General features: G+C 46.4%; 1 pseudogene; it reads left to right on the top strand.

Annotated features, from left to right (window-relative positions):
- The first annotated feature begins 1,169 nt into the window (after positions 1-1,169).
- LOC134949989 (5S ribosomal RNA) lies at positions 1,170-1,288 on the top strand (annotated as a pseudogene).
- Positions 1,289-26,016: the final 24,728 nt, after the last annotated feature.

Below are 26,016 nucleotides of genomic sequence, written 5' to 3'. Positions count from 1 at the left end.
CCATTCTCCTACCTTATGTGAATCTGACCCACCTACCTGGCTCTTCAGAGGTGGAAGATCCGTAAGCCCCATTTATCTGGTGATTACCCTCCACAGATAGCAACATTTCATTTAGAGGAATCTTTAATATACCTGCACACATTATACTGCAGTGCAAATTTTACTATAAAGGTTTTTCTTCTATACGGGCTAGAATCCTAGACCTCATTTGAGTTCCTCTGGATAATTCTGGTGTCAGAATAATTATTGATATGGTAGTTTATTTTCAACACAGGCATTTTTTCTGTATCTTTTCTCTGTATTTATAATGAGATAATATTTTGTCTTAAACATCATGTTCTGACAGCTATATCCCTTTACTGTACATTTTACACACAGGCCCAATATCTTTGCTTTCCACAAGAGTCGACATTTATGCTTGGTGATTTATGCATATTGTGAAAAATTTTATTCACAGGTGTATTTCTGCCACCTTGAACCACACTATATAAGCATGTATGATTACATACCTTTTTCTGAAAAATATTGTCCTTTGGGAGGTAGATTACAGTTCCAGTCCTACCCAAATTAAAGGGCAGGACGCCAGGGAACCATTTTTTAATATCTATAGGACTTCAAGTCTCTGTGTAAAACATTTTTCTGTTACGGCCAGGTTGTTTTTTCTTCCTATTGAAGCAATCAGCCTGTTGGGAATTGTGCGCATTCTATACATAAGTAGATTTTTGTTCTGCAACCATGTATTGTCGTATATCCGTTCTCTGAAAATTATTGTTGTCCATGTGACAAATCATATTTCCAGTCCCACCCAAATTAAAGGGCAGGACGCCAGGGAGCTTCTCCTTATATCAATAGGACTCCTTGTCACGGTTTGACATATTTCCTTGTTATAGTCAGGCCGTTCTCATATAAACAATTAGCCGGCCTCATTAGTCCATCCATTGAGGAAATTAACTTGTCACTCTGGCCACCTCTTTCGTGGACTCTCATCCACGATTCACGGAGCACGGTACCACGTTCGTGGGAACTGTTGAACCGCGTCTAACGTGGAAAGCAGATCCACACATTTCCACTTACTTTACTTTTTTTCATTTTCTTCTATCCTCTTTCATTATTTCATACTATAATTTCATATATAGGTGCACTCTCATTGGTGTACAGGCCACATAAATCTCTACTACCACACCACGCTGTCAGCGCCCAATCTCGTTCGATCTTGGAAGCTAAACAGCGTTGGGCCGGGTCAGTATCAGGAGAGGAGACTACCTGGGAATACCTGGTGTTGTAGAGCAGGAATTATTTTCCGTCTTCATGAGACAAGAGACACCAACAGCAGTATCACTACTAATTCTATTCAGCATCTCTCTACTATTGTGCTTAGCCATTTCATTCCTTGATGTTAGTTTAATGCCTTCAATTCTGTTTCAAAATATGGGATTTGTCTACTACTCAGGTATAGAATTTACACTTTGGTGACCATTATTTACCACTGAATTTAAGTGACGAGAATTGGACTTCTTTACAGTATCTCACACTTTGATGACCATTAATTACCACTGAATTTAAGTGACGAGAATTGGACTTCTTTACATTATCCTGTTTGACCACCCCCTGTCTCAATAATACAGAAACTCTGTACTGGTCAGGGGAAATGGGGGTATGACAATACAGTGTCTACAACCTTTCCGAACACTCTTTGAAACACAAGAGACCAGAACATTTTATCATTTTTGTAACTCTGTAATTTGTCTTATGGATCTTCTTGGATGGGTGATCATGGTTAAATGTTATCATTAAAAGTTATGTTTTAAATATTTCTTAAATTCACATTATATAATCAACTTTTCTTGTACAAGAGTGTGCCCACACAAGAGCCTTCTTTTCTCTTCCATTGTAAGTCTGTGTGCTCTCTGGGTCTGGGCGCACCACCAACTAGGACAGTATATAATAGGAGAAAATGGTAAATTTATTTTCTCCTCCCCGTTAACAAGGGTCACGTATCGTCCAATTTTGCTTTTTTCTTTGTATATATATCATTACATCTTATACTACCTGTGCCCGATCGCCCTGTGTCTTGTCGTACTGTGTAAAATGTGGAGTCTTGCCTGCCGCACTGTGTAAAATGGGGACTCTTGCCTGCCGTAATGTGTAAAATGGGGAGTCTTGCCTGCGTAATGTGTAAAATAGGGACTCTTGCCTGCCGCACTGTGTAAAATGGGGACACGTGCCTGCTGTAATGTGTAAAATGGGGAGTGTTACCTGCGTAATGTGTAAAATGGGCACTGTTGCCTGCTGTACTGTGTAAAATGGGGACTTTTGATTTTTGGATGATATCAGATGAGGCCACGCCCATTTTAATGAGAACACACCCATTTTAATGAGACCACGCCCCTTGCTGTGTAAAATGGGGACACTTGCCTGCCGTGCTGTGTAAAATGGGGACACTTGCCTGCCGTGCTGTGTAAAATGGGGACACGTGCCTGCTGTAATGTGTAAAATGGGGACTCTTGACTGCCGTGCTGTGTAAAATGGGGACACTTGCCTGCAGTGCTGTGTAAAATGGGACCTCTTGCCTGCCACACTGTGTAAAATGGGTACTCTTGCCTGACGTAATGTGTAAAATGGGGAGTCTTGCCTGCCGCACTGTGTAAAATGGGGACACGTGCCTGCTATAATGTGTAAAATGGGGAGTCTTATCTGCGTAATGTGTAATATGGGGACTCTTGCCTGCCGTACTGTGTAAAATGGGGACTTTGATTTTTTCCCTGCGGTGGGCGCGATGATATCAGATGAGGCCACGCCCATTTTAATGAGGGCACTCCCTATGCTGTGTAAAATGGGGACACTCGCCTGCCGTGCTGTGTAAAATTGGGACACGTGCCTGCCGTAATGTGTAAAATGGGGACTCTTGCCTGCTGTACTGTGTAAAATGGGGACTTTTTATTTTTTTCCTGCGGTGGGCGTAATGATATCAGATGAGGCCACGCTCATTTTAATGAGGTCATGCCTATTTTAATGGGGCCACTCCCCTTGCTGTGTAAAATGGGGACACTTGGCTGCCGTGCTGTGTAAAATGGGGACACGTGCCTGCCGTAATGTGTAAAATGGGGACTCTTGCCTGCCGTACTGTGCAAAATGGGGACTCTTGCCTGCCGTGCTGTGTAAAATGGGGACACTTGCCTGCAGTGCTGTGTAAAATGGGGACACTTGCCTGCCATATTGTGTAAAATGGGGACTCTTTCCTGCCGCACTGTGTAAAATGGGGACTCTTGCCTGCTGTAATGTGTAAAATAGGGAGTCTTGCTGATTTTTACCTCTGCGGTGGGCGCGATGATATCAGATGAGGCCATGCCCATTTTAACGAGGCCACGCCCATTTTAATGAGGCCACTCCCCTTGTTGTGTAAAATGGGGACACTCGTCTGCCGTGCTGTGTAAAATGGGGACACGTGCCTGCCGTAATGTGTAAAATGGGGACCTTTGATTTTTTTCCCCTGCGGTGGGCGTGATGATATCAGACGAGGCCACGCCCATTTTAATGAGGCCACACCCATTTTAATGGGGTCACTCCCCTTGCTGTGTAAAATGGGGACACTTGCCTGCCGTGCTGTGTAAAATGGGGACACGTGCCTGCTGTAATGTGTAAAATGGGGAGTGTTACCTGCGTAATGTGTAAAATGGGGACTCTTGCCTGCCGTACTGTGTAAAATGGGGACTTTTGATTTTTTAATGATATCAGATGAGACCACGCCCATTTTAATGAGAACACACCCATTTTAATGAGGCCACGCCCCTTGCTGTGTAAAATAGGGACACTTGCCTGCCGTGCTGTGTAAAATGGGGACACTTGCCTGCCGTGCTGTGTAAAATGGGGACATGTGCCTGCTGTAATGTGTAAAATGGGGACTCTTGACTGCCGTGCTGTGTAAAATGGGGACACTTGCCTGCCGTGCTGTGTAAAATGGGGACACTTGCCTGCAGTGCTGTGTAAAATGGGACCTCTTGCCTGCCACACTGTGTAAAATGGGTACTCTTGCCTGACGTAATGTGTAAAATGGGGAGTCTTGCCTGCCGCACTGTGTAAAATGGGGACACGTGCCTGCTGTAATGTGTAAAATGGGGAGTGTCACCTGCGTAATGTGTAAAATGGGGACTCTTGCCTGCCGTACTGTGTAAAATGGGGACTTTTGATTTTTTGATGATATCAGACGAGGCCACGCCCATTTTAATGAGAACACACCCATTTTAATGAGGCCACGCCCCTTTCTGTGTAAAATGGGGACACTTGCCTGCCGTGCTGTGTAAAATGGGGACACTTGCCTGCCGTGCTGTGTAAAATGGGGACACGTGCCTGCTGTAATGTGTAAAATGGGGACTTTTGACTGCAGTGCTGTGTAAAATGGGGACTCTTGCCTGCCGTGCTGTGTAAAATGGGGACACTTGCCTGCAGTGCTGTGTAAAATGGGACCTCTTGCCTGCCACACTGTGTAAAATGGGGACTCTTGCCTGACATAATGTGTAAAATGGGGAGTCTTGCCTGCCACACTGTGTAAAATGGGGACACGTGCCTGCTATAATGTGTAAAATGGGGAGTCTTACCTGCGTAATGTGTAAAATGGGGACTCTTGCCCAGAGCCGGCCTTAGCTATAGGCAGGCTAGGCATTTGCCTAGGGCATTCAAGCATGTCTAGGGGCATCCAAGCATGTCCCTGCAGCATCTCATGCTGAGAGGGACAGTCCGCAAACTAACTGTTTCTTTCCAAATGTATTCAATCAGTACTTGTATACACTGCTGTTTACATTTGTCAAAAAAAATGCACACTGTGCCTTAAACTTCCTCCGACATGCTTGAATGCCCCTGACTTGTGAGACCTCAGACAGACAGCAGAAGCCCAGTAAATGCAATTCCTGGACCTGTGACATTTTTACTGACTATATAAGGTTATTACTGGATGGCTTCTTATGATAACACATGTGTATTTTGGAAGACTGCTTCACAGAAACCTGACATCACCTATACTGCTTGTGCACATGGGGGCAGGGGACCCTGCCATCCTGTGTCCCTTATCCCTGTGCAAACCCCAGGTGTCTGCAGGGACATAACATGGGCAGTGTTCTCCCCACACTTTATTTCCTAGTCAGTCCATACCGTAAAATTCCCCTGCCATCTAGCACTGTAACGTGGTCAGTAAGTTGCGTTGTGCTATTTCTATATGAAACATCAGTACAGCGTGACTTTTGGACACATCAGACTGGAGGGCAGAGCATTTAGCTCCCACAGTATAAAGTAAAGGGCATGCAGTTAACGGGAGTAACAGACACCAGCAAACACACTGAATAGTGAAGAGAATGGACAGTTTCTACATGTTTGATACTGATCTTTTTGTATAACCAGCAAGTGTGGCAGTATCTGTGGCAGTATATGTGTATTATGGGCATTACTAATGTGGGGCATATGTGTAAGGTGCATTACTGTGTGGCATTATGTGTATTATGGGCATTACTAATGTGGGGCATATGTGTAAGGTTCCTTTACTGTGTGGAATTATATGTATTATGGTCATTACTGTGTGGCATTGTGCAGAGTTGAACTGGCCCACAGGGTAACCCCCCGGTGGGCCCCACTACCTGAGCGTTGCAGGTACAGATGCAGAACTAGCGGCGGAGCTAGGGGGCACCAGACAAAACTTTGCCTAGGGCATCAAATTGGCTAGGGCCGGCTCTGCTCTTGCCTGCCGTACTGTGTAAAATGGGGACTTTAGATTTTTTTCCCTGCGGTGGGCGCGATGATATCAGATGAGGCCACGCCCATTTGAATGAGGCCACGCCCATTTGAATGAGGCCACTCCGTATGCTGTGTAAAATGGGGACACTTGCCTGCCGTGCTGTGTAAAATGGGGATACGTGCCTGCCGTAATGGGTAAAATGGGGACTCTTGCCTGCAGTACTGTGTAAAATGGGGACTTTTGAATTTTTCCCTGTGGTGGGCGTGATGATATCAGATGAGGCCACGCTCATTTTAATGAGGTCATGCCAATTTTAATGAGGCCACTCCCCTTGCTGTGTAAAATGGGGACACTTGCCTGCCGTGCTGTGTAAAATGGGGACACGTGCCTGCCGTAATGTGTAAAATGGGGACTCTTGCCTGCCGTACTGTGTAAAATGGGGACTCTTGCCTGCCGTGCTGTGTAAAATGGGGACACTTGCCTGCAGTGCTGTGTAAAATGGGGACACTTGCCTGCCATATTGTGTAAAATGGGGACTCTTTCCTGCCACACTGTGTAAAATGGGGACTCTTGCCTGCCGTAATGTGTAAAATAGGGAGTCTTGCCTGCGTAATGTGTAAAATAGGGACTTTTGATTTTTTCCTCTGCGGTGGGCGCGATGATATCAGATGATGCCACGCCCATTTTAATGAGGTCACGCCCATTTTAATGAGGCCACTCCCCTTGCTGTGTAAAATGGGGACACTCGCCTGCCGTGCTGTGTAAAATGGGGACATGTGCCTGCCGTAATGTGTAAAATGGGGACTCTTGCCTGCCGTACTGTGTAAAATGGGCACTTTTGATTTTTCCCCCCTGCGGTGGGCGTGATGATATCAGATGAGGCCACGCCCATTTTAATGATGCCACACCCATTTTAATGGGGCCACTCCCCTTGCTGTGTAAAATGGGGACACTTGCCTGCCGTGCTGTGTAAAATGGGACACGTGCCTGCCGTAATGTGCAAAATGGGGACTTTTGCCTGCCGTACTGTGTAAAATGAGGACTCTTGCCTGCCGTGCTGTGTAAAATGGGGACACTTGCCTGCAGTGCTGTGTAAAATGGGGACACTTGCCTGCCGTATTGTGTAAAATGGGGACTCTTGCCTGCCGCACTGTGTAAAATGGGGACTCTTGCCTGCCGTAATGTGTAAAATGGGGAGTCTTGCCTGTGTAATGTGTAAAATAGGAACACTTGCCTGCCGCACTGTGTAAAATGGGGACTCTTGCCTGCCGTAATGTGTAAAATGGGGAGTCTTGCCTGCCGTACTGTGTAAAATGGGGACTCTTGCCTGCCGTGCTGTATAAAATGGGGACACTTGCCTGCCGTGCTGTGTAAAATGGGGACACTTGCCTGCCGTAATGTGTAAAATGGGGAGTCTTGCCTGCCGCACTGTGTAAAATGGGGACTCTTGCCTGCCGTAATGTGTAAAATGGGGAGTCTTGCTTACATAATGTGTAAAATAGGAACAATTGCCTGCCGCACTGTGTAAAATGGGGACACGTGCCTGCTTTAATGTGTAAAATGGGGAGTCTTACCCGCGTAATGTGTAAAATGGGGACTCTTGCCTGCCGTACTGTGTAAAATGGGGACTTTTTATTCTTATTTTTTTTTCCTGCGGTGGGCATGATGATATAAGATGAGGCAACGTCCATTTTAATGAGACCACACCCATTTTAATGAGGCCACGCCCCCTTGATGTGTAAAATGGGGACACTTGCCTGCCGTGCTGTGTAAAATGACACGTGCCTGCCGTACTGTGTAAAGTGGGGACTCTTGCCTGCCGTACTGTGTAAAATGGGGATTCTTGCCTGCCGTGCTGTGTAAAATGGGGACACTTGCCTGCAGTGCTGTGTAAAATGGGGACATTTGCCTGCCGTACCGTGTAAAATGGAGACTCTTGCCTGCTCTAATGTGTAAAATGGGGAGTCTAGCTTGCGTAATATGTAAAATAGGAACACTTGCCTGCCGCATTTGTAAACTGGGGACACGTGCCTGCTATGATGTGTAAAATGGGGAGTCTTACCTGCGTAATGTATAAAATGGGGACTCTTGCCTGCCGTACTGTTTAAAAAGGGGACTTTTTTTTTTCTTCCTGCGGTGGCCGTGATGATATCAGATGAGGCCACGTCCATTGTAATGAGACCACGCCCATTTAATGAGGCCACGCCCCTTGCTGTGTAAAATGGGGACACTTGCCTGCCGTGCTGTGTAAAATGGGGACACGTGCCTGCCGTAATGTGTAAAATGGGGACTCTTGCCTGCCGTACTGTGTAAAATGTGGACTCTTGCCTGCCGTGCTGTGTAACATGGGGACACTTGCCTGCAGTGCTGAGTAAAATGGGGAATCTTGCTGCCGTAATGTGTAAAATGGGGAGTCTTGCCTGCGTAATGTGTAAAATAGGAACACTTGCCTGCCGAACTTTGTAAACTGGGGACACGTGCCTGCTATAATGTGTAAAATGGGGAGTCTTACCTGAGTAATGTGTAAAATGGGGACTCTTGCCTGCCGTACTGTGTAAAATGGGGACTTTTGATTTTTTATTTGTTTCCCCTGCGGTGGCCGTGATTATATCAGACGAGACCACGCCCATTTTAATGAGGCCACACCCATTTTAATGAGGCCACGCCCTTTGTCAGGAGCACTATTTTTATAGCTATGGGTGGAGGGCGCATTTTTTTATGTCAGTGGATGGGGGGCGCATTTTTAAATCTCACACTGGGAGCCAAATTGGCTAGAATCTATAGATTGTAAGCTTGCGAGCGGGGCCTTCCTACCTCTATGACTGTTATCACCCAGTTTGTTATTGTCATTTCAAATTGTAAAGCGCAACGGAATTTGCTGCGCTATATAAGAAACTGTTAATAAATAAATAAATAAATAGAAACAGCCCTGGCCGCACATCTCTAGTATGAACAGGGGCACTGTAATGTGCGATCCGGTCTGAAGATCAACAGTGTCTAGGTCGACAATGTTTAGGTCGACCACTATAGGTCGACAGTCACTAAGTCGACATGGATGGAAGGTCGACAGGGTTTCTAGGTCGACATGCGCTAGGTCGACAGGTCTAAAGGTCGACATGAGTTTTTCACATTTTTTTCTTTTTTTGAATTTTTTCATACTTAACGATCCACGTGGACTACGATTTGAACGGTAAAGTGTGCCGAGCGAAGCGGTAGCGGAGCAAAGGCACCATGCGAGGGGACGCGGTGCACTAATTTGGGATCCCAGTCACTCTACGAAGAAAACGACACCAAAAAATAAATAAATCCTCATGTCGACCTTTAGACCTGTCGACCTAGCACATGTCGACCTAGAAACCCTGTCGACCTTCCATCCATGTCGACCGGCAGGGGAGGCAGATATAACATTTGCAGAGAGATTTAGATTTCGGGTGGGTTATATTGTTTCTGTGCAGGGTAAATACTGGCTGCTTTATTTTTACACTGCAATTTAGATTTCAGTTTGAACACACCCCACCCAAATCTAACGCTCTCTGCACACGTTATATCTGCCCCCCCCCCCCTGCAGTGCACATAGGGGGTCATGCCGACCTGATCGTTTGCTGCAGTTTGTTGCCTAGTGATCGCCTCTGCCTAATTGACAGGCAGAGGCGGTCGCTGGGCGGGAGGGGGATGGACGGCGGCGTTAAGCCACCGTTTAGGGGGCACGGTCCGGCCAACGCAGGTGTGGCCAGACCGGTGGGGGGACGGGCCACGGCGGCTGCGTGACATCACACGCAGCCGCTGTGACCCGTGCAGTGAAGAGGTTCTCCCGGCCAGCCGCAGGAGCTGCGTTGGCCGGGAGTTACTCCTCAAATGCAAAAGCATCGCCGCTGTGCGATGCTTTTGCATTTCTGCAGAGGGGGGCACTGACATGCGGGCAGACTAGCCCTGTGCTGGGCGTCCCCCCGCATGTCTGAGTGCCTGATCATAGTTGTGCTAAATTTAGCACAGCTACGATCAACCCGGAATGACCCCCCCCCCCAGGGCCTAATTCAGAGTTGATCGCAGCAGCAAATTTGTTAGCATTTGGGATCCCACCAGTCACCATAATGACGCCGGGATCTCAAGGTTTAGATAGCCGATGGAGGGGGCGAGCGCAACAAAGCCCTTTGCACTTCATTATCAGGATGTGAAATGGAGCCAGCATTCAGTTCAGCCACCTGTGAGCTACTGTACATGCTGAGCAGACACAAAAGGATGTCCTTCACCATATATAAAAACAGTCACTTCGTTCTCCACTCGTGATAAGTGTACAAGAGCCTGTCTGTCCAAAGAAGTAAGCAGTCATAAAGGAGTAAACCTTGACATGTTTCTTTAGTGATCCCCTAGTTTTCTCCACCTGAGGTAACTGGTGCGGAGAAACACATCAGAAGTCCAATCTCCTTCCACTTTATATTTTACATTTGACACACACACATAGATATAAACCCCAATAACATATAGATTATATATTGCACTTACACACACTTAATGCAGGTTGCTGATGAGGTCAGATTGGAAATTTCATGTCATTAGGCCCTGCTTGCTTGGACATTGGTGGTCATTCCGAGTTGATCGCAGCCAGCAACTTTTTGCTGCTGTTGCGATCAACTAGCCCACACCTATGGGGGAGTGTATTTCAGCTTAGCAGGGCTGCGATCGCTTGTGCAGCCCTGCTAAGCTAAAAAAAATTCACACAAACCAAGACTAGGCCTGGACATACTTACCCTGTGCAATGGATCCAGCGATGATGGTCATGACTTTGACGTCACTCCTCCGCCCTCCGTTCTGCTGGACACGCCTGCGTTATACTCACCACAATTCCCATAAAACGGCTTCAAATGGTCCGGATCCACCCTGCTCCGCCCTCTTCCTGTCAATCTTCTTTGCGGTCCGTCCTGCGACTGCTTTCTTCTTAAGCCACAACGTAATCCAGTGACCCCTGTCACCGGGCAACATAGCGCACGTGCACTGCGGCCGCCGAGAATGCGCATTCCGCACCCGTTCGCACCGCAGCAATAAACCGCTGCATGCAAACGGGTCGGAATGACCCCCATAATGCAGTGATTCACTGGTCTATGGGGAGGGTGTGGGGTATTTGGAGGCAGGCCATCTGAAGTGTTTCTAGGAGAATTGCAACATATTGCCTCCTCCTCCAAATACACTGCAAATTGTGGCATTATGTTCTTACTTACCTACCATGGTCCTGCCTCGCTGTCTCCCCCTCCTGGTACCCCTGTCTGTCTGCCCCTTCTCTTATCCCTTGTGCTTCTCCCCTGCCTACTTTGGCACCAAACCATTACTGCCTACTCTCATGTGTCGAAGTCGGAAAATATTACAGTACACACATCACGTACAAACACCACATAGATGGCCTCCGTGCTCGTACTTATTCGGCCGTGCGTGCACATGTTCGCAAATTGCGTATGATCGCTTACGCGGTCGTGCATGTTAGCGCGTGGTATGAGTAATTACGGAGGCATTTGTACTCGCATGGAAAAGCCACAAAGACATATCATATATTTAAATCCATATATTGCGTAAATCACCCACTGTCTGCTCACTCTTCTAATAAGCATGAAGATGGGTCGCACATAAATTATCCTCCCAGAGACTCAAATACAATGTACCAGATGGCCTTATTTACACAAAGCTTTGAATTCCTATGAAGAAGGCAAATACCTTTGGTTACCCCTATTGTTCTAAGAGTTGTCCAGTATCTGTCGAAGACAATAAATACTGGATTGTCATTGTCTTATCTGAAGACAGGACAAACAAGAAAGACAATATCCAGGAACCTAAGTTGACTGAAGAGAAACTCAATTAGCAATAGCTAACAAAATTACAAACCAGACATTTAGAAATCTGAGGTAATAACATTCATAGTCTAAACTCTTGGAGATATATCATATATTCCTAACAAATTTTACTAGCAGGAGTGTGTGTGTATGTGTGTATATATATATATATATATATATATATATATATATAATATAATATATATGGATATATGTATATCTTGAGGATGGAAATAGATAATCATATCATGTGTGGGATCATATTGTTCAGTCACGTAAACATTAATCTGGTGGGTATAAGAATATTATCATATATTGCAACATTAAGTTATTAATAATACCAGATTTATGTATGATTAATGTGATGGGTTTAACTGGTCATGGGGCGGGAACTCAGATGCAAATAACAGAAATCACATCTCAAGTCTTAGCCATCGCCCACCTATTGAGCTGACCAATGATCCCCGGTGCTCAGGATATGTCCCACCCCCGAACCAATGGAAGAAGAGCACACAGTGTCTATTGTATTATGTTTTGATCCACTGTATAAAAAGCCAGCTGCAGGCCAGGTCACTATCACAGACTCTGAAGGTTATCTACCTTGATGACTGAGGACCAGACTGGGAAGCGCAAGCGAAACTAAAACGTATGTACCATTGACTGTAGCCATTTTTCTATTGTATTGTTATTGTAACCCCCTTTCAGTAATTATATGTTGGTGTGTCGGAACCCGGCATTTTAAATACAATCTGGTGTCGTGTCTCCTTTCCCTGCTAAAGTTATAAGTGTATTTCAGTCACACGTGTAGCTGCTAAGTGCTCACGGAGTATCTTTGGGTGTGTACGCACTGTGTGTACTTTGTACGTCCAGTGCGGCGTTTGTACCCACAGTACGTACATGGTACGGGGATTCGTACGCTAATGGTGTAAAAAGTACGTAGGCTAAGGATTGATTACGGCGGCCACAGCGACTCCATTTAAAGTGTATTGAATGTCTTTTTAAAGTGTTGCTTTTAGTCCTGTATGTAAATCAACATTGACACATGGAATGGCTGGGAGGCTCCCAAAAATTGGGTGAACCTCCCTGCTTTTCGGAAGAGCAGGCAAGGCTCACCATTTTTAAGCCCCTCCCCGTGCCCGGCCGCCCACTTAGTGAGTAAAGTGGGCGGTCCGGGCAGTCGATGACGCGATTCTTGCTGAATCGCGTCATCATAGCCACGCCCCCTGCAGTATAATGCCGGTAATATTGGGATTACAGAGCGAGGAACGTGACTTAAATGACCCGATGCGATAACCATGCCCCCGTTCTGCCTCCGCCCCCTCTGCGCATCATAGCCCTGCCCCCTTGCTGAGCCGACCTGGCTGGTCTCTCCTGGAGAGAGCACCAGGATGTCTGCAGGTATGCACCAAACCTTTAGCATCTCTGGGCTAACAGCATCTCTGGGCTCCGATTCCCTCTGCCTGATTGACAGGCAGAGGCGGTGGTGGGGCAGGTGAAGGCGTGCCAATGGCATTAGAACGACGTTGGCGCGGTCCAGACATGCCTGCATTGGGGCGTGTCCTGACCGCGTTGGGGGGAAGGCGGGCTGTGGCGGCTGCATAGCATCACACATGACATCACGTCCCGGGTTGCAGCGGGTAGCGGCCTATCAGCGTACTGGAGCTGCACTGGCAGGGAGCTACTCGCCAGGTTCATAAACATCGCTGTCGTGCAATTCTTTTGCACCTTTGCAGGGGGGATTGGTGGGGGGGCAGGGCTTGACATGCGGTGTGGACTAGTCCTGTGCTGGGCGTCCCCCCACATGTCAGAGTAAATGATTGCAGATGTGCTAAATTTAGCACATCTCTGATCAGATCTAAATTACCCCCCCCCCCCCCCCCCCATGATACCTCTGTGTCACTGTGACTGCATATGGCACAATTATTATATAGCTTGTATCCCTTGTTCTGTAATGTTTTGTACTTTGAGGGCCCTATTTATCAAAATCTGCAATTTAATTGTGGTTATTAAGTGAAAATAATGTTGTTGTTTTTTTTAATATATAGAACCTTCCACTTGTGGAGTTAGGGTGAAAACCCTTCAGACTATAGACTCGCAGTCACTTGGCAAAACTCTTCATTTATTTGGAATGAGTTTCCACAGCATAGCATCCTGCACTAGGTGGCCACTGATGCCATCTTTAATACAAAATAGCATGCTATAAGAACTAATCTCAATAGGAAGAGCTTCTCCAAAGACCAGGGAGAGAGTAGCCCAAAAGGGTCCTACCCATACTCCCAAATAGGAGGATTCTAAATGATTGTTTTTAGCTATTGGCACATTCAGCCACAAGGAAAACCTGTTCCCCTTATATAGTGATTCCAGAGTGGGCAGCAGGGGTTATAGGGGACAGGATGGGGTGGAACTGAGTTCCACCACCTGTATTGGTACGTGGAACTAGTTCTACTTCCGCCACAGCCCTGCACTGTAATTCCAACAGGAAAGCACGCCACCCTCATCAAAAGATGATACAGGCAGTGCTAGAGTCACAGATGAGCTGCAGCCACCTCCCCCTTCCTCAGATCCTGGTGGCTCTATGGTCCTCTTACACCTGTGTCTTGCCTCTCCTGGTATTTACACATGCTGTGTCTGTTGGATGGCATTCGTCTCCACCTCAGGTCCCAGCTGCTTCCTTTACAGGCACAGTATATGTGATGTCATGCTGGCACTGCCATTCTGTGCATGCTGAAAACCAGGTGAGAAGGGGCTGGAGGGACACAGAGAGACCGGGAAGCTGCTGGAGGGACACAGGACATAAAGCTGCTGAAGGGACATGGGTGGTGAGCTGCTGGACTGACAGAAGCAGTGATTTGTATAGGGGCGCTACTGTAGGCATTATGTCTATAAGCGGCACTACTGTGAGCATTATGTGTAATGGGCACTACTATCATGGGCAGTATGTGTAAGGGGCATTACTACTGTGGGCATTATGTGTAAGGGGTACTATTGTTGTGGGTATTGTGTAGAGGGGGCACTACTGTGGGCATTGTGTATAAGGGGCACAACTGAGTGGCATAACCTGTATAAAGTGTACTACTGTGGAGTGTGATGCGAATAAGGGACACTACTGAGTGATGTAGTGTGAATAAGGGGCACTACTGTGTGCCTACTAGCTCACTGAAATTGTGATTGTCACACACACACACACACACACACACACACACACACACACACACACACACACGTAGCTAAACGTCTTCCAATGGATGTCATCCTGCTGCATTCACATTAGAATCCAGATGATTTGCTTCTCCCTGTTTAGGTCATCAGCACAGACATTGGTTACTTTGTATAAAATTCAATAAGGGGTGCATTCACCAGACTTAAATAATCACCAGGGTTTCTTCACATCAAAGCTATTAATCTCATCATCAACGTTTCGGTCCTATCATGGTCCTTTCTCATATACCTAGGAGTGTACTATGTGTTCCAGATATTCGATTTACGTTCTATTTTACTACACCTTGGAACGCAGGACTGGGTGAACTGGAACAGATGAGCATACCAATGCATTCGTAAATTTGCATATGCAATCTCATAATTGCGATGCCATCAACACTTGATCCATGCATACGCAGAATATACTGCAGTCGCAGTGGCACCATGTTTTTAATCGCAGATAACGTCAGATGCAGGTCCTGAAAACGGCCATGACACGTCTGCGGTTTCCCAACCATTTCCCACAAATGTCATGTAACCTCCTACAAACTATCACTTCCTAGCAATAACTATGCGATCACACTTGCTGGGGCTGCGATTGCATTGCAAACGCATTTCGGCCTTCATGCACGCACGATGCTGTCGCAGCGCATGTGCAGTCATCCGATAACTGCCCGATTTGCGAATTTGCAATTTTGCAACTGAATCTAAATAAGTCCCACAGCGCATTTCTAATGTTATTTTATCCACTCCAATCTATCCTCAATGCTGCTGCCCGGCTCATCTTCCTCACCAAACGCACTACGTCCACCTCTCCTCTCTTACTAGACCTTCACTGGCTCCCCTTCCCTTTCAGAATCCATTTCAAGCTTCTCACACTCGCGTACAAAGCCCTCACCCACTCCTCTCCCATCTACATCTCTGACCTTATCTCCCTTTACACTCCCACCCGTCCTCTTCGCTCTGCTAATGCACGCTGACTCTCCTGCCTACGGATTACTTCCTCCCACTCCTACCTCCAAGATTTTTCACGTGCTGCACCACTTCTCTGGAATTCCCTACCTCTCCCTCTCAGACTCTCCACCTCTCTACAAAACTTCAATCGGGCTCTCAAGACCCACTTTTTCACCGAACCCAGCCAAATCTCATCCTAACCCTCTGTTCTACGCCCTCTATGTACCCCATCTGTGTCACCCCTGTCTGTCTACCCCTCCCCTTTAGAATGTAAGCTCTCACGAGCAGGGCCCTCTTCCCTCATGTGCTTATCCTTTCTTACTTTAATAATCTTCAACTGCACCAAATCCAGCAGTCTTCTGCCACCTGATACTTATTCCATTGTCATCTGCTGATGTAACTATGTTTATTTACCCTGTACTTGTCCTATACTGTCATCAACTGTAAGTTGCTGTTTACCTGTTTGATTATTTGTTTATGTACTCTGTAATTGGGCGCTGCGGAACCCTTGTGGCGCCTTATAAATAAAGGATAATAATAAATAATAATAATTGTGGCGTCCACCAAGGAATAATGTGACTGCTGAAAAAAATCTGTTTTTTTTTCTTTCAGCTGCTCAGAATTGTGTTGCAAGTAAAAATTTATATTGAAAAATTATACTAATCTTTCTTACTAGCTCTTTCCACATGACTTCTCTCACATATTGTCATTGTTAGTTACCCAGCCATTTGTTGCCAAACCACCTTGACATTGGTAATTGAGAAGGATCATTTTCTGGCTGCACATTAAAGCTACAAATAATGTGTATAAAAAGCTGACAGTGTGTAAGAGCTTACAAATCAACATCATTATTATTATCTCTTCTACAATAAAGACAAACAGTGGATTATAATTTTTTTTAGATTTAAATAATTGGTCCCCTTGATGAAGTCCAGACACATTACAGATAGGACATAACACATTGGGGTAGACTGCAAAAAAGTGTGGAGAGGAAACCTGGCTGTGGGGAGAAAACAAGTTTTATGGTAAGAACTTACCTTTGTTAAAACTCTTTCTGCGAGGTACACTGGGCTCCACAAGGATTGGACAATGGGGTGTAGAGTAGGATCTTGATCCGAGGCACCAACAGGCTCAAAGCTTTGACTGTTCCCAGAATGCACAGCGCCGCCTCCTATATCACCCCGCCTCCCAGCACAGGAGCTCAGTTTTTAGTTAACCAGCCCAATGCAGTAGCAGGAAAAGAGACGACAACAGTTAGTAGCCACATACACCACACTCTCACGACAAGAGAAGTGTCAGCGGCTAATGCCATACCAACCCAAAGAAGCTAAGTGCGTCAGGGTGGGCGCCTTGTGGAGCCCAGTGTACCTCACAGAAAGAGTTTTAACAAAGGTAAGTTCTTACCATAAAACTCATTTTCTGCTGCGGGGTACACTGGGCTCCACAAGGATTGGACAATGGGGATGTCCTAAAGCAGTTCCTTATGGGAGGAGACGCACTGTAGCGGGCACAAGAACCCGGCGTCCAAAGGAAGCATCCTGGGAAGCGGCCGTATCGAAGGCATAGAACCTTATGAACGTGTTCCCGGAAGACCACGTAGCCGCCTTGCACAATTGTTCAAGGGTCGCACCACGTTGGGCCGCCCAAGAAGGTCCAACAGACCGAGTAGAATGGGCCTTAATATGAACAGGAGCAGAGAGACCAGCCTTCACATAAGCATGTGCAAACACCATTCTAATCCATCTGGCCAGGGTCTGCTTGTGAGCAGGCCAGCCAAGTTTGTGAAATCCAAACAAAACAAAAAGAGAATCAGATTTTCGAATAGAAGCAGTTCTCTTCAAATAGATACGGAGAGCCCGCACTACATCCAAAGACCGCTCTTTGGGAGACAAATCAGGAGAGACAAAGGCTGGAACCACAATCTCCTGATTAAGGTGGAACGAAGAAACCACCTTAGGTAAATATCAGGGACGAGTCCTAAGAACCGCCCGGTCATGGTGAAAAATCAGATATGGGGAACTACAAGTCTGGAAGACCCCGCTTCTCCACGTGGATTTGAAACACTTCTGGATGGAGGCCCCACTCGCCGGCATGCACGTTCTGACGTTTCTTAGGGCTGCTTGGAGCAGCCCCTGTTAAGTGCCTACTTACTGCAGCACCAACTTACAAACTGAGCTCCTGTGCTGGGAGGCGGGGTGATATAGGAGGCGGCGCTGTGCATTCAGGGAACAGTCAAAGCTTTGAGCCTGTTGGTGCCTCGGATCAAGATCCTACTCTACACCCCATTGTCCAATCCTTGTGGAGCCCAGTGTACCCCGCAGCAGAAATTACGGTAGCGTCTAGTTACCCTTCGTGGAGAGGACCTTTGCCATAAGCCCCTGGGTCCATGTCACCAACTATTTGGAATAGTAACCTGTGGCGAGCGGAGCGAGACACCGAGCCCAAAGCATGGCGAGCGTCCAATGGTGCATAGATATCACAAAATAACCTCAAACAAACGGAGAATAGATAAAACATTAAGGTACTGATCACAAAGGGAACATAGACACAACCGAGAAATTACTGGAGACAGGAAGTGGACATAGCTCTGGGCAGCGGAAGTGACGCCAACGGGTTTCATCTCCCAGGCCATGGGAAACTTCCTCAAGACAGGCACTCTGGTGGTCCAGTGCTGTATTTATTGTACTCTTTGAACCCACCTTCCTAATTGTCAGTGTCTGTGTAATTGCTATAAAAAAAAAACATGCTGCCATTTACTATTTCTACTGCATATAAACTTTATATATATATATCTTTTAGGAAAATAAAAATAAAAAATAAACATAATCATGATAATATATATACCATGCAGTGTGACCCGGCACTCCTCACGCTGCCTAGCGTTATGAGATTCTTCACCTCCTGGATACAATCCCATAGACAAGAGCAGCAATGAGGGCGGCACTGGGAGACTTAGCAAGTAAGTAAAGAAAAACTGCTTTAATGAATCTACGTTTCGGGGACGCAGCCCCTTCATCAGGATACAACATTAAACAATAATCAGTGTTTAAATGCCTGTGCATAAGGAGGTTTCTCACCGCCGCCGCCCGTCGCGCTGCCCGGATCCCGGAACTGACGTCACTTCCCCCAAAGGACGTGACGCGTCACCGGTCCGTCTAGCCGGCGCTCTCGGGCTGTTGGAGATAAGTAACCAAGGCAACGTCAACAACATTCGTGACCGCTTGATGAAATACAAAACATAAAACTATGGTGCAGTGCAAATAAAGAAACACATCAAAACAACATTGCCATTGTTACATATATGTACAAACAATTAAAAATAAAACATAACACATTAAAATGCTGCCAAGTGCTCCAGAACAATGCAGTGTATTCACAAAATCAAAACGTATAATTTAACACAAATATATATCAAAAATCAACAATCAATAACTATGTTTAGTCTGGGGCTGGCAACCTATAAGACTAACAGAGGCTATTTCAATAGTTCACCGACTTTCATGTGAAGGGATAATTTCAAGTAGCCACTACTAACAAATCATGAGTAAATCAGGAGTAATAGTATTCAAATGGAAAGGAACAATTTACAAGAAACATTTCAAGCTCAATGTCTCATTCAATCCTTTAGGGTGTAGTGTATTGAGGGTGGATATCCATTTTGCCTCTATTTGGAGCAATTTCTTGGATTGATCCCCCCCCCTCCTAGCGACAATGGAACCTGATCAATGATCTTATAGCGGAGGGTTGCCATACCGTGTTTAGCCAACACGAAATGGCGAGCCACAGGTTGGTCGCTGGTCCCTGACTTGTAAGCCTCCCGTATCGCGTATCGATGTTGTGCCATCCTCGTTTTGAATGCACAATCAGTTTTGCCGACATATGTCAGCCCACATGGGCATGTCAGCACATATACGACAAATAATAAGGATTATAAGATAAGGATTTGGGTGAAGCTGACCAATCTAGACTTCGCCATAACTACTCTAAGGGCCGGAGTATAAGGGATTTTGTCGTTAAGACCGACATATCCAAGTTTGGTAAAGATCCCCCTGCCAAGAATTTCCTGAAACGTAAAAATGGCTGCTTTAAATGTAGTGGCTGCACCACCTGTAGCTACCTGATACAAGGTGATTCCTTTCAACATCCCCATACAGGTAACAAAATACCTTATCAAGTACCCATTATCCTGTGATTCAAAATTTGTCGTATATGTGCTGACATGCCCATGTGGGCTGACATATGTCGGCATAACTGATTGTGCATTCAAAACGAGGATGGCACAACATCGATACGCGATACGGGAGGCTTACAAGTCAGGGACCAGCGACCAACCTGTGGCTCGCCATTTCGTGTTGGCTAAACACGGTATGGCAACCCTCCGCTATAAGATCATTGATCAGGTTCCATTGTCGCTACGAGGGGGGGATCGATCCAAGAAATTGCTCCAAATAGAGGCAAAATGGATATCCACCCTCAATACACTACACCCTAAAGGATTGAATGAGACATTGAGCTTGAAATGTTCTTGTAAATTGTTCCTTTCCATTTGAATACTATTACTCCTGATTTACTTATGATTTGTTAGTAGTGGCTACTTGAAATTGGCCCTCATTCCGAGTTGTTCGCTCGCAAGCTGCTTTTAGCAGCTTTGCACACGCTAAGCCGCCGCCTACTGGGAGTGAATCTTAGCTTATCAAAATTGCGAACGAAAGATTCGCAATATTGCGAAAAGACTTCTCTGTGCAGTTTCTGAGTAGCTCGAGACTTCCTCTGCCAGTGCGATCAGTTCAGTGCTTGTCGTTCCTGGTTTGACGTCACAAACACACCCAGCATTCGCCCAGACACTCCTCCGTTTCTCCAGCCACTCCCGCGTTTTTCCCAGAAACGGCAGCGTTTTTTCACACACTCCCATAAAACGGCCTGTTTCCGCCCAGAAACACCCACTTCCTGTCAATCACATTACGATCACCAGAACGAAGAAAAAACCTCGTAATGCCGTGAGTAACATACCTAACTGCATAGCAAATTTACTTGGCGCAGTCGCACTGCGGACATTGCGCATGCGCATTAGCGACTAATCACTCCGTTGCGAGAAAAAAATAAAGAGCGAACAACTCGGAATGACCCCCATTATCCCTTCACATGATAGTCGGTGAACTATTGAAATAGCCTCTGTTAGTCTTATAGGTTGCCAGCCCCAGACTAAGCATAGTTATTGATTGTTGATTTTTGATATATATTTGTGTTAAATTTATACGTATTGATTTCGTGAATACACTGCATTGTTCTGGAGTACTTGGCAGCATTTTAATGTGTTATGTTTTATTTTTAATTGTTTGTACATATATGTAACAATGGCAATGTTGTTTTGATGTGTTTCTTTATTTGCACTGCACCATAGTTTTATGTTTTGTATTTCATCAAGCGGTCACGAATGTTGGTGACGTTGCCTTGGTTACTTATCTCCAACAGCCCGAGAGCGCCGGCTAGACGGACCAGTGACGCGTCACGTCCTTTGGGGGGAGTGACGTCAGTTCCGGGATCCGGGCAGCGCGACGGGCGGCGGCGGTGAGAAACCTCCTTATGCACAGGTATTTAAACAATGATTATTGTTTAATGTTGTATCCTGACGAAGGGGCTGCGTCCCCGAAACGTAGATTCATTAAAGCACTTTTTCTTTACTTACTTGCTAAGTCTCCCAGTGCCGCCCTCATTGCTGCTCTTTTATATATATATATATATATATATATATATACTGTATACAGTATATGTTTCAGCATCTGCTTCTATCTCACCCCTGTGCCTCTCACCCCCTGCGCCTCTCACTCTCCCATCACACCCCCTGCTCCTCTCACTCTCCCATCTCAACCCTTGCACCTCTCACCCCCCCAATCTCACCTCATGTCCCTCTCATCCCCCATCTCACCTCATGTTCCTCTCACCCCCACCCCCATATCACCCCCTGCTTCTCTCATTCCCCACCTCCCCCCCATCTCACCACCTACATTGTGAGAGCCTGGAGCATCAAGTTCTCTGCCTCTCTCACCTATCTCACCCCCTGCTTCTCTCATCATCCCCCTCCTGACTATCTCAACGCCTGCTTCTCTCATCATCCCCCCCGACTATCTCACCCCCTGCTTCTCTCATCATCCCCCGCTATCTCATCCCCTGCTTCTACCATCATCCCCCCCACCCATCTCACCCCCAGCTTCATCATCATCCCAGCGCCATATCATACCCACATCCCCCCTGTCATCGGAGGCGGAGCCTGGAGCATTAGGTCCCGGCTGCAGTGTTTAGTTGGCAACGGCCGCCAGACAGTCCTGACTCGCAGATCGGCTGCCTGCTATTCAAAAGAAGGGGCCGCTCTTTTGAAGCAAGCACCAATTGCGCACCAATCACGGATCATGTCTGTCAGCCAATGAGAAGCTGCCATTTTGCAGCTTCTCATTGGCTGGCGGTCCATGAGCCGTGATTGGCTCACGCAAGATTTTGAAAAAGCTGCCCCTTCTTTTGATTGGCACTGAAGCCAGTCCGCGAGAAGAGATTGGCTGGCAGCTGCTTCCAACTTTAGAGTGCAGCCGGGAACTGAAGCTTTTACTTGATGGTGGACGAGCAGAGGTGTAACTGGTTCCGGCCCACTTTAACCCCTGGTGGCACCAATTCCTGTGTGGTTAAAGTCGCAGCCTGGCATCTCTAGTACACTGTGTTTAAAATTGTAAAAAATATATGGTACACTACATTTTTCAGAGTCTCAACGACGCCGGGCATCTTGCACCATGTGGTTTATAGCTTCTAGGAGTATATTTACTGAAGTGCAGGTTTTTGGACATGTTGATGTTGCCTATCGCAACCAACCAGATTATAGCAGATTATCTTCTAGAGGGTACTAGATAAATGATAAGTAGAATCTGAATGGTTTCTATCGGCAACATCCCTACTTCTAAAAACCCCCACTTTAGTATATACCCATAGATGTATGAGGACACATCTGTACAGTTAAATTAAGGACATGTACAGCAGACTGAAAAACACTTAATGACTGAACAGTGAAATAACATATTTACCTTTATTCTTTTCATGCCAGGAGTTCCAGGATTACCATCTACTACAGGATTACCCCCTGTCCCAGTCAATTCCTTTAAAAAGTAGATTCTTTTTTGTTTTAAGTATAGTATTATATCATATAGAACAAAAGACTAGCCCTTGGTTGGTCCAAAAGCAGGAAGAATTGAGCAGATGGACAGTTCATCCACTGATTGTAATTGTGTGCTTATTTACATTTGTGGGCTGAATTTGCAGCACAGGATCCTATGCACTTTTGAGTTATGGCGGTCATTCAGTGAGTGATAAAACAAGCAGATTATCATATTGGTAGATATACATTAGGTGACTGCAGAGCCTGCGCTACTCGCTCAGCAAGGGTATGCAATGCAGGCAGGGCCGTCTTAACAGCAGTGTAGGCCCCTGGGCACAGCAATGCACTGGGCCCCCTACCCATCCTCCAGCGGTAGGGGTGGGGGGTGCTATCAGTGCAGCTGTGATGTCCCGCGGGTGGTAGGGGGTGTTCTATCTTCAGCTCAGCATGTAGGACCTGGAACAGTAATTTCTGATAATTACTCCTTTACTGCACAGATGGGGCTAAACTGTAGAAGGGGGCATTGGGCTGAATGAAGGGGCCCTGTTACATGACTTCCAGAGTGGTAGCGGGTGTTTAATACGTAGGGGAGGGGTGGATAGTGGAGTGGGCTTAATATTTATCATTTTCCATTGGGAGGGCAGCTTGCTTGACTGCAGATATCTCAAGTTTCTGATAATATATTTCTTAGCTTTGAATGAGATAAAAAAAACTAGAGTGTCCCACCTTTCAGAAGGTTCTGGGGACTTGGGGATCAGAGTTCAGGTGCCAGAGCAATTCACCAACGAAAATGTAAAACTGCATATTAGGTGTGTGGAGCTGGAGCAGGGACCAGCTGCTTGAAGGCTGATATCTCTGGTTCTGGGCATAGTAGAGACTAGCTCCCAGTGTCCACCAAAAGGGGAGAGTCACAGCTTTCAGCTTATTACCTCACAAATACTCTAAGTCAGACAAAACCCAAGATATCAGGCTGGGAAGTGCAATTACAGGCTTGGTTGGGGACCCCTGCTTTAATGTCAGATATCTCCGGTTCCCCAGGGCCGATTTTCAAAAATCTGGTACCCCTGGAAAGAGGGGACCCTCAGCTATCAGTCTAGGGCCCTTATACTCCTGGGGCCCTTGGGCAAGAGCCCAATGAGCCCATACGAAAAGACGGCCCTGAATGCAGGGAGGCGCTGGGCTGAGGAGGCGCTCTCCCTGCTCTGATACCCTGCTGTTGCTGCCGGCTGCCACTGCTCCTGTCAAATTGCAGCGGGAAGTGCGGCTCCGGGCTCCTTGTGTTAGGTCTCTCCGTGTCCCTCCTCTTTCCTCCCCGCTGCTCCCCCCCCGGCTGGAGCACACTGCCGCTGACAGCCTGGCGGAGGAGGCTGGACACAACACAAGTTGTGCCAGAGATTGGAGCGGAGCTGCAGCAGCTCCGATTGTGGTGGCCTGAGCATTTCCGGGCTGCCACCAGTCATCATCCTGTCCAAGGATAAAAAGTAAAGGTACACCAGCGCTGGCTGATTGCTAATGAATGACAATTTAGGCTTGTTAATATAGATATATCACATTTAATATATAAAACATTAAAAACAGTAAACAATCACATATACTTTATAAGTGCTAATAGTAACTATTTGAGCCACTGATCGCCAAATTTTCCACTAGGGCTGGGAAGAAGAACTTGGAAATATATTGGGACCCACAATCTACAGCGGAAATATATCAAGGTCTATATTCTTTTTACCAGACTTGTTGGTGGGAAAAGACAGTCCCTTATTTTCATCAGCTGGATGTCCTTTGAATGCTGAGAGTATGTCCAACTGCTGGGGCAATAAGACCTATTGGGAGAAGGCAATCTCCTGGTGAAACAGCTGGGATGTCCTTTATGTGCAGAATAAAATGTCCAATAGCTGCTAAGATGATGAAAGTGGGTCACACTTTAAATCCCAGTTCTCAAGATGTACCAGAAAGCGTGGATTTCATCCAGTGGCGGCGTCAGTGGCGTACAGGCTCAACGCGTTTCGCTGGTGTATAGTATGTCCAGCTTCCTCAGGAGCAACGTCCTGTCCAAACTCTGCTAGCAAAATAGAGCATGCTGGTGGACAAAGTTCAAGAAATTCAGAGGTACTGTGCCCCTGCTGAGCTTCAGTGGGGCAAAGTATTGATATGCAGGGTACTCCCTCCAGGGGGCATCCCAGGGAGAGAAGGAATCATAGGCTGGTTGGGTGCATTATGTGGCCAGTTCCTAATGCTGGATGCTAAACTATCCCTGCAACGCTGTGGTAATAAGCCCGATTCGGACCTGATGTGCAAAATCGCACAGCGGGTGATTATTGAATGACTGTGCATGTGCAGGCGCATTGCCAAACATCAACAGGATGGTGCTAAAATTTCATGCGTACAGGCGTTTACAAGCTGATTGACAGGAAGAGGACGTTTGTGGGTGTCTGTTTTCTGGGACTGTCAGGAAAAACGCAGGTGTTTACAAGCGTTTTCAGAACAGCTGTGGGACGTCAGTTGTGGACTCGAACAGCCTGCTTGTATCGCACTGTAGGAGGAAGTCCTGGGCTACGCACAGACTGCACAGAATGGAAAAATCATTCAATGGTGAGTGATTTGCGAACGGATTTGCAGCTGTCCGCTGTGGGTCGGAATTTTTGCACGCAGTACACATGCAATCACACACTTGCACGGAGCGGGTTTTCACTCTCCATGGGCGGCGGACTGCTGCAAAAACGCACAGCAGCGGTCAGGTCTGAATTAGGCACAATGGGGTATATTTACTAACATTCGTAATTTTCGGAAAAAGGTCAAAGTTCAATCACGAATGACATCGAAAGTGTAAAACTGCAACTTTTTGAATTTATTACGACTAATTTACTAAGCTGTCGTATTCGTATTTTTCATTTGTTCCGATGTCGATGTCATTCGTGTTTTTTTTACCTTTTTTACGGCAGTGATTAGCAAAACACTGCCGACTTTTTCAAAATGAATCTCGGCCGGATCTGTGTGATCCGTGCTGGGGTTCATTTTTTTTTTTTAAATAAACACTGTAAAACGGAGAAAAAAAATGCGTGGGGTCCCCCCTCCTAAGCATAACCAGCCTCGGGCTCTTTGTGCCGACCCTGGTTGCAGAAATATGGGGGGGAAAATGACAGGGGTTCCCCCATATTTAAGCAACCAGCATCGGGCTCTGCGCC

This window comes from Pseudophryne corroboree, chromosome 1 (genome assembly GCF_028390025.1).
Source record: "Pseudophryne corroboree isolate aPseCor3 chromosome 1, aPseCor3.hap2, whole genome shotgun sequence".
NCBI classification, from domain to species: Eukaryota; Metazoa; Chordata; class Amphibia; order Anura; family Myobatrachidae; genus Pseudophryne; species Pseudophryne corroboree.
Note: the sequence above shows the minus strand (reverse complement) of the source record. Positions and strands in the feature narration are given on the sequence as shown.